The following is an 11,284-nucleotide window of genomic DNA, read 5'->3' on the forward strand; positions in this document are numbered from 1 at the left end:
CTCTTTCTAGGAGGCATGTTTGATTAGGGTTTTGAATGAAATATGGAATATAACAGAAATTGAAAACCCTGGAAATGCAAATAGAGCACAATAAGTGAAAATAAGCAAACCCTAAACCAAAACCCTAGTCTGAGAATATAATCACTAGAGTAGGAAATGAAATCAAGAGATGAGAGAAGAAATTACCCAGCAAAATCCCTCTGAATATGATGAGAAAGACAACCGCGGTCGAAGGAAGTCGAACGGTGGGCGACCGAGACCAGAATTTGACAATTTGGGGAAAATTTTCGAAATGGGGGAAAGATGAGGGTCGGATCATAAGGAAAGAGGAAATCAATGGCCTGGATCCGATATGAAATGAAATCAATGGTGGTGAACAAATTGGGTTCAAAACAGTTATCAATTAAAAACCGAAACCCGATAAGGATTAAAAATCGAAGCTGAAAAAAATCTCTTGCGGTCGACCGTGACGGTCGACCGAAACAACTTACAGAAACTTCGTCGGTCAACCGTAGCGGTCGACCGCGAGAAAAATGAAAGCACAGTCATTGTAAACTCTGGATTTTGAAAAAGTTTTCAATTTAGACCTTTAAGAAATTGTTTTATAAGATACCAAATGTTTTATAAAATATATATAAAAATTTTTAGCTATAAAAACATACAAATAATTTATTTTAGCTAAATAAGAAGGAAGATTTATATTCAAAAACCAATTTTTAAAAGCAAAAACAAAAACAAACAAAACAAAAACAACAAAAAATTGATATAAAAATTATTTTGGTACCCAAATTGTTTTGGTACCACTAAAATTTGGGACATGACCCCTATCATTTAAATCCAAGGTCCTAGGGTTATGAACCCGTTTGGGCGTATTTTTTTGCACCGATACGATCAAAGCAAAAATTGTAAACGTGACCCATACGATTGCAATTTGTGCAATGTAGAGGTTTGAATGGTTTACGTTGACCAAAATGAGATGCACATGGTTCATTTGCAAAAATAGATTTTTCTTTGTAATTATTTTGCAAACGAGAATTTCTTTTCAAATCGAAACAAAACATGGCCAAATGACCAAAACGGCCACAATAATCACATTTATACACATGAGCATGTTTATGATTTACACTATGTGTGTGTACATGTGTATGTGATGAAGAAGCTTGATGGGATGCACAATCATGAATAGGTTTGTCAATTTTTGGTGCATTATGACAAAATTGAGCTAAATGGCCTTTAAGACCGCAAATAGAACATTTGTGAATTTTGTCATACATATGTGCATAGTGAATAGGTTTCTTAGAAGAATTAACATTGAACTTTGCACATAAGTCCATAAGCTTTTTATTATTAGCAATACAAGTATTTAGTGTTGAATCTAAGGTAGATATTCTTTTTCTCATTTGATTCAACTCATCATTGTGCATACAAGCATTGCTACTAGAAGTAGGATAAACAAGATTACTCATCATAGATTTCAACTTATCTACTTCTAACATAGCATCACGTTTTTCATGAAGCAAACTAGCATTTTTAATTTTTAAATTTTTATTGCATTCTTTAAGAATTATATTTTCATTTGCAATAAAATTAAACTTAGTAGCCGTCAGGGATATAAACAACGCCGACGGCAAGTCCCCGTCAGGGATGTGGCCGTCAGCAATCCAACGAATTCTACTAGTGAGTGTTTCATGAGTGGATTTCATATTGACATACTTACTCTTTATATCAATATAGCAATTGTGTAATTTTTCAAACTCAAGAGTAAGTTCATCAAAAGTAATAATATCATCGTTATCGCATACCTCACTAGGGTTATCACCTTTAGATCTCAAAGCGGGATTTTCCAACGCTTGTTGAATAGCCTCCAATTCCCCTTCATGTGCTTCAATAAATTTCCATAAGGCGTAAGCACTATCAAAATTAGCAAATTTGTTAGAAAACGATGAGTGAAAAGCATTAATCAAATATTCTAACAAAAGCTTATTCATATTAAACAATCTTTTTATCATTTTCACACCATTTGAATTTTTCCAAAATGGGAACAATATAGGCATCCTCAATAATTTCCCATAAATCAAATTGTTTAGATTGAACGAAAAGTTTGAATCTAACACGCCATTGAGCATAGGGAAAAATATCTAAACGAGGAGCAATATTAATAGCATATCCTAAACTAGATGAATCATACATATCTATAAAGATGAAATGCAAGAAGCAAAATGCAATCAAAATTAGATTAGCACAAATACAATAACTTGGATCTTTAACTCAAGGCGGTTAGTCCTTAAATCAAAGAGTACCAAGCTCTGATACCAATTTTTAGACCCTAGAGGGGTAGTAATTAGGGTCTTATGCTAATCTAATCCCGATTAATTACCAATTAAAATTATGCTGATCAATATGTTCTTGCAAGAGATAGATATTAATAAGAACAATAAGAATATGCACAAATAAAATATAAGCCAAGCAAAACACAAACACACGATATGTTTACGAGGTTCGGTCACCACGACCTACGTCCCCGCTCCTCACCTCAAGGAGATATCCACTATCACAATCCGGTTTGGAAGCCGGAACTTCTACACATTCGGTTACAAGTTCACCGAAAACTCTCACACTACACAATCACTAATCAATCACACTTTATACACTAAGTATAGGAACCTAGTCTGTGTCCTCCTCCTCAAGTGCTCGGTTATAACATCTCCCTAGGTTCGTCAAATAACAAGTGAGAACACAATGAAGCTCACACTCACTAAATCACACTCCACAACCCACACTATATGGTATGAAGATATTAAGCTCAATATGTGTATGTGATAACAGTGAATGAAACTCAATAAATATAGCTAAATAAAATGAAAAAGAAATAACAAGCTATATAAGAGTTTAGAAGACTTCTCAAACAAGAAGAACAGTAGAGATGATTCCAATAGGATTTGAATGCCACTTCTTGTTGTAGAAAAACTTCTCTTGAAAACGGATTGATGAAATCAACTATTAAACAGCTCTTAAACACAATTAATATTTTGTTAAACACCAAACTTGGATTTCTCAGATGTACTGTAAAAACTAACCGTTGGAAATGATCTGACAGTTCGGCGGTCGACCGGTGCGGTCGACCGCGAAGCTCAAAAAACACAGTTTTGAAAATATAAAGTTGGGGTCGACCGCGAAAGTCTCTGGATGTTTTCACGGTCGACCGTCACGGTCGACCGCGAGCACAAAAAAGGCAAGCTAAGAAAAATTACAACTGGCGGTCGACCACGACGGTCGACCGGAATCTGATACATTACGTATTGACAGGTTTTTGGGTTGTTTTGAAAATTCATTAAAAATATCAAATCAATTCCAAAAAATAATGAAACTTTGGGAAAAGTTTCTAAATGATGAAATAAACATGTTTGAAAAGAAATTTTTGGAAAATCAATTTTCGTTTGTGAAAACTCCCTGTTTTTGAAAAGTGTTCAGAAAACCTGTTTTTCGTGAACATGAAAATTGACATAAGGCTTGTAAATATGTATATATATATTATGCATATATTATATGTATATAATGAAGTATGAAAGAGCTGTAAACATGAAATAAAAGATATTGTAACAACGTTTGATGAAAAATCATTTATATGATAGACAACGTCAAAAATCGTGTTTAAGTGTACATATATTGAGCTTAGGTATTAACATACAATATATGTAAGTAAACTAAACTTATACCTAGGTAAATTCACACAAATGAACTTGAATCTTTAACGCTTGATTGTTGTGTGTTGAAATACCTGTAAAGAGAAACATAAACACAAAACTAGAGAATACATTAGCGATAAATTATTTAACAAATTATCATCAAAACTATAGGGTCAACAAGGTTCTTAGATGGAGTTCTGAGTCTAGAAGAGGTCTAGATTCCTCAGTGGTATTAAGGGATTGGATCTTTTGAAGGATATTGGATTTTTGAGTTTGAGAGCACCAAATACATATTTTTTCCACCATTTGAGTCTTCTTTTGAGAAGTTTGAGTTTAAGATGGAAGGTGTCGACCGGGGAACCATGACAAGAAAAGGATAACCAACATTGGGAAGTGAAGGATTTGAAGGATGGGTGAGCCATCCAGGCTTTCTCCAGTCTGAAGAAATACTTAGGAGGTGGTTGGAAGGTATCTAGTATGATAAGGGAGTGGTCTGAACAGGAATATTAATGTGAGAATTGGACTAAAGAGAGAAACTTAGATTTAAAGTTAGGGGAGATGAGGAATTTGTCTAGCCTGACCAGAATAGGAGAAGATCTCATGTTAGACCAAGTGAATTTTCTACCATTGAGAGGAAGTTCCATCAATGACAGGGAATCAACTAGGTTCTTGAAGTGAATCATATCACTCAGAGAAGCAGACCTACCATGTTAGACCCTAGAGGGGGGGTGATTAGGGTCTTATGCTAATCTAATCCGATTATATGCCAATTAAAAATAATTAACAACTATATTCTTGCAAGATAGGTATACAATCTATTATGGGCAAGAATATGCAATATACACAAAGTGATATATCCTATATGATGAAATATATATGCAAGGATATATAAACTAAGGGTGATATAAACATAAACAAGATAAACAAGATAGTGGACAATGTGAGCAATAGATAATGGCGACAAGAATGATATGAACAATAAGCACAAGTGAGACGCCAAGACAATCACAAACACACAAAGATGATCACGGAGTTCGGACCTTCCGTCCTACGTCTCCGCTCCCCACTCCCGGGGAGAAATCCACTAACACAATCCGGTTTGGAAGCCGAAACTTCTTCTACACACTCGGTTTTCTAGCTAACCGAAAACTCTACAACTCACACTCTTGCAATCACACTCTACACCCACTAAGTGTTGGACCTAGCCGTGTCTCCCTCAAGTGCTCGGTTACAACCTCTCCCTAGGCACGTCAACCGACGCCACTCCTCTTGGGACGATCCCCGACTCTCACCACACACTTCTCACTCGGTGTACAAGTGTATTACAAAGTGATCTCATAATTTAGCACAAATACAGTAAATGATTGTTCTCTCTAATAAGGTGAGAACTCAATTTAGCACAACTCAAGGTTACAAACTCTCACCACCCAACTATACTATGCAATGAAAGATACAATAAGCTCAATGTGGGTGTGTGTGTAACAATGAGTAAATAAGATCAAATCAACTAAACTCAAGTATGAAATCTAGCTTAAGAACAATGATAATCAATCAAGTATATAAATGTAAAGCTAGAGTTTGAGTTTAGAAAACTTCTCAATTTGATAACAAGAGATGGAGGGATGATAGTTGGAAGCTCAAACTTCAATAGATAATCTCCTCAAGCTCTTGTGGAATTTGATTCACCAAAACAAACTCTCAATTTGCTTAAAAGCTTTTTAAACACACTTAAACCAAACTAAAACCCTTGTTAAAAACTTTATTAAACTTGATTAAAAACTCTCTTGGTTAGTTTGAGAGTTGAAGGCAATGGGGTACTTATACCCTCTCTCAACTCAGCCAAAAAACTGAGCAAAAGACAAAACACAGCCCCAAGGCAACGGTCAAAAAAACTAGCCGTTGGAAGCTGAACTGGACGGCGTCGGTCGACCGAAAATTTCGTTGGTCGACCGAAAATTTTCATTGGTCGACCGGACCGGTCGACCGACAAGCTTCTGTCGCCCAGTAAACTTTTGACCTCAGGTTCGGTTGACCGGTGCGGTCGACCGAATACTGATACTCTCCAAAAACTGTTTTTAAAGCTGTTTTTGAGACTTTTGAAAATATGTTAAAAATAACAAATGAAGTCCAAAAATTATGAAACTTTGGGAAAAGTATATAAACATGTAAATGAACATGTTACAAAAAGAATTTTCCCAATTGCATTTCCCATTTGTGAAAAATCATCATTTTGCAAAATAGTTCAAAACACGAGAATGTAAACATGTGAAATTTGATATTTTGGCTAAACCATGTTTTGAAACTTTGCACAATGATTATACAGACTTAATAAAATATGTGTATGATTGTTATTAAGTCCATAAACTGAGAAAACAATATTTTTACAAATACAATAGAAAATGAAACCTATGAGTATGTATACGAAAATATATTTGTTTCATATCTAAGTAGGTAAACCAAAACACAAAAATAAATATGAAATATGTGATTTCATATTATGAACATGAAAACCCAATACCATGCATGTATATATATAAAACTATATATATGCATAGAAGCCAAAACTTATGTATATATATATGAAATATAAGCAATAAAAGATCATGGCAAACATGTGAGCAAGCATAAATAATATGCCAAAAATCACTCACATTCAGAGATAATGAGAACATATATAAATATATCAAGATGAACATATTGTCTCATATCATAAAAGCCAATGTATAAAATAGATTTATGAAATCAAAAGAAGAGAAACATGAGAATCATGTAAAAAGTTTTCAAATGAAAACAAATCAACCAATTGAAATCATAAATCAAAGTTTAAATCATAAAACCAAATCATCATTGATTTTCAAAAATCAAGAGAGGCAACTCTATCTAGCTCTTGAGCTAGTATTCACCCATATGAACATTTTTAGCATCCGGTAAACAATGTTTGGGAATAAACACCCAATAACTCCGGAGGGTTATATAAGTACAAACCTCTCATCAAAACAAAACACATAATCATGAAAACAAAAGATTTTATCAATTATAAATTGTTTTCATATAAAAAGATTTCAAAGTATAATTTTCAAAACCAAGATAAAGAAGGATAAAAACATTAAAATTCTTAGTTTGAAAATCAAATTTGTTTTGGTACCCAAGAACTCTTGGTACCAAAAGATTTAGGGACATGACCCCTATCATTAAAGCTCAAAGCCTTAGGGTTATGAACCCTCTTAGGCACATATGGTGCACTAACATGGTCAAAACAATATTCATTCAAATGACCCTTCCGATTGCAATTTGTGCAATGAAAGAGATCAATTTGTTTTTGTGGACCATTAGCTCGTGCACGGAATTCATTTGCAAATAAAGATTTTCTTTTAAAATTATTTTGCAAATGAGAAACATTCTTAAACAATTGTCTATTTGGAACATATTGCAATTTAGAAGCTTTTTGTATATCAAAACAAAATTTAGCAAGATGTCCAAACCTACCACAAACATCATATTTAAAAACATGTGGTCTATTGGAAGCATTTGTCAAATGAGATTTTCTTTTCAAATCAAAGCAATATTTGGCCAAATGACCAAAACGACCACAATAATCACACTTGAACACACTAGCATGCTTATGATGAACTTTGTGAAAATGAGCATGTGAATGTGTAAGTGTACAAGATGAAGAAGCTACATGAGATGCACAAGGAGCATTAGAATTCTTATGTTTGTGTGCATCATAACAAAATTTAGATAAATGACCTTTTCGGCCGCAAATAGAGCATTTATAAATTTTGCTATATATGTGTGCATGATGAGTAGATGATGATTTAGATTTGGCACACATATCCATAAGCTTCTTATGGTTATTAATGCATATTTTCAGAGTTGAATCTAAGGATGAAATACTATTTTTCATAAGATTCAAATCTTCATTTTTAGGTACATATGCATTTTTAGAAGTAGAACATAAATAATCATTTATAAAGGAAGCAATATTATTTTGTATGTTCTTTACTTCTAACCTTAGCATGAGATAGGCTAGCAATAGATGAAATCAAATTTCCATTTTCCAAATTTAATAAGTCATTGTTTTCTTTAAGCATAGTATTTTCTTTTACAATGACATCAAATTTGGAACCTACCAACTCATGATCGGATTCTAAATTAACATGCTTGCTTTGTAAGTCATTAAAATCTTTATATAATTTGTTATAGGTATGCAACAATTTTTTACTAGTACAAGCAAGTTAATCACTAGATAAATTATTATCTGGTTCGGAACCACATACTACACTAGGGCTAATGCTTAGTGGCCGTGTGTATGAAGAAGCTCCAATATTGCTTGTGGAAGAATCCGTCGGAATCCTTTGGATCTCCTCCAAGTTACCATGATGTGCTTCTATGAATGTCCACAATTTGTAAGCACTATCAAAGGAAACAAGCTTGTTAGAAATAGAGGAATCAAGTGCATTATGCATATATTCTAACACAATCTTGTTCATGGTAAACAATCTTTTGTTATTTTTGCTCCACTTGGATTTCTTCATAGTGGGTACAATATAAGCATCATCAATAATTCCCCATAGATCAATATTTTTAGATTGCACAAAAAGTTTAAATCTAGAAGCCCATTGTGCATAGGGAAAGTTAATGAATTTAGGAGCAACATTGGATTCATAGCCTAACAAAGGTGCACAATCCATGTTCATGATAAATATATATGTGCAAGCAAGACAAATACAATCAAAACAAGATTAGCATAAAAAGATAACTTGGATCTTTAACTCAAGGCGATTAGACCTTAAATCAAAGAGCACCAAGCTCTGATACCAATTGTTAGACCCTAGAGGGGGGGTGATTAGGGTCTTATGCTAATCTAATCCGATTAAATGCCAATTAAAATTAATTAACAAGTTATCCTAGCAAGTATGAAATATCACAAGATATATGAGCTAGGATAAGCAATGTAAACAATGAGATATATCCTATATGATGAAATATATATATATGCAAGGATATATAAACTAACACAAGGGGTAAACAATGTGAACTAGATAGTGGATCATATAAATAATGAGCTAATGACAATGGCGATAAGAAATATAAACACAAGTATAAATAAACGCCAAAGCACACTCAAACACAAGATATGATCACGGAGTTCGGACCTTCCGTCCTACGTCTCCGCTCCCCACTCCCGGGGAGAAATCCACTAACACAATCCGGTTTGGAAGCCGGAACTTCTTCTACACACTCGGTTTTCTAGCTAACCGAAAACTCTACAACTCACACTCTTGCAATCACACTCTACACCCACTAAGTGTTGGACCTAGCCGTGTCTCCCTCAAGTGCTCGGTTACAACCTCTCCCTAGGCACGTCAACCGACGCCACTCCTCTTGGGACGATCCCCGACTCTCACCATACACTTCTCACTCGGTGTACAAGTGTATTATAAAGTGATCTCATAATTTAGCACAAATACAGTAAATGATTGTTCTCTCTAACAAGGTGAGAACTCAATTTAGCACAACTCAAGGTTACAAACTCTCACCACCCAACTATACTATGCAATGAAAGATACAATAAGCTCAATGTGGGTGTGTGTGTAACAATGAGTAAATAAGATCAAATCAACTAAACTCAAGTATGAAATCTAGCTTAAGAACAATGATAATCAATCAAGTATATAAATGTAAAGCTAGAGTTTGAGTTTAGAAAACTTCTCAATTTGATAACAAGAGATGGAGGGATGATAGTTGGAAGCTCAAACTTCAATAGATAATCTCCTCAAGCTCTTGTGGAATTTGATTCACCAAAACAAACTCTCAATTTGCTTAAAAGCTTTTTAAACACACTTAAACCAAACTAAAACCCTTGTTAAAAACTTTATTAAACTTGATTAAAAACTCTCTTGGTTAGCTTGAGAATTGAAGGCAATAGGATATTTATACTCTCTCATAACTCAGCCAAAAACCCCAAGCAGAAAGACAAAACAGCCCCCAGCAACGGTCAAAAAACTAGCCGTTGGAAGCTGAAAACAACATCGTCGGTCGACCGGAAAATTCATCGGTCGACCGGAAAATTCATCGGTCGACCGGAAAATTCATCGGTCGACCGGAAAATTCATCGGTCGACCGGAAAATTCATCGGTCGACCGGAAAATTCATCGGTCGACCGGAAAATTCATCGGTCGACCGGAAAATTCATCGGTCGACCGGAAAATTCATCGGTCGACCGGAAAATTTCATCGTTGGGGAATGATTGTAGACATGATAATAAACATGCTACAATGACTGGTTTCTAGAAAGGACTTCCCAAATGAAAAATATCATCATTTTACAAAATAGTCCAAAACATGAAAACCTGAAAATTGATATTTTGATATTTTGACTTAAACAACATTTTGAAACTTTGTGAAATGTTTTTGTAGACTTAGTAAAACATGTATAAACTGATATTAAAGTCTACAAACTAAGAATACAATATTTTCACAAATACAATAGAAAATGAAACCTATGAGTATGTATATGAAAATATATTTGTTTCATATCTAAGTAGTTAAACCAAAACACAAAAATAAATATGAAATATGTGATTTCATATTATGAACATGAAAACCCAATACCATGCATGTATATATATAAAACTATATATATGCATAGAAAACAAAACTTATGTATATATATATATATATATATATATATTATCTATATATATATATATATATATACGAAGAAACCAATAAATGTGTGTGTATAGATATTGAGCTTAGAGTATATAACACACATAATATAAACCCTAAACTAAATTACCCAAGCTAGATCTTGATCTTCAATAAGCTCTTCTAGGTAATCTCTCGGATGAAGCTTTAACTTGGATCTTGAGCTTTGAATAGCAAGGCTTCACCGACATTCCGCCAACCTCCATTGGATATGATCGTTGAAGCTCTATTCCATCCATCCTCCAACAATTTTGTTTGTCTATAATAAATAAGAAAACACAAATACTAGACAAACAACATTAGTAGTAAATTGTTTGTAAATCATCATCAAAACAAGAAGGCCAACATACCACTCCTTTCTTAGGAGGAGAGGGTTACATTGAAATCTTCAAACAGAGCCCAAAGGAGGGGGAACATATGGTGGATTCTATCGAGCCCCATCAACAAACTTTCCTATCTAACCTGTCAGTAGAGGCGTAAACTATGGTGACTAGGAAGGTCCAATTAAGAGCTCTATGGTGGAGAACGACTGAGATAGAGAAGATACCAATGTAAGAGTAGACACAGTCCATAATGAAGTCATTCCAACCTAATAGCACACCCTCTCTAGAATCAGTAACTAGTAAATGAATCCAAGATGATATCCTCTGGCCACATTTGCTCTTGAGGACTATAGGTCTAACGGTACTAAATTTAGATTCTTAGATACCTATGATGTCAGTTGCAGCCAGATGGATGCAATCTCTAACTAATCTTCTCTCAATAGGATCATTAAGCCCTCTAACATTCACGACCCAAAAATCATAGCAAAGCATAAAGGAAGCAACACTAAGGCTAGGGGCAAGAGGTCTAGAAGGTGACCCCAGCTCGCTCCTGTTCCATAGC

Source organism: Asparagus officinalis, chromosome 4, assembly GCF_001876935.1.
Source record: "Asparagus officinalis chromosome 4, Aspof.V1, whole genome shotgun sequence".
In the NCBI taxonomy this organism is placed as follows: Eukaryota; Viridiplantae; Streptophyta; class Magnoliopsida; order Asparagales; family Asparagaceae; genus Asparagus; species Asparagus officinalis.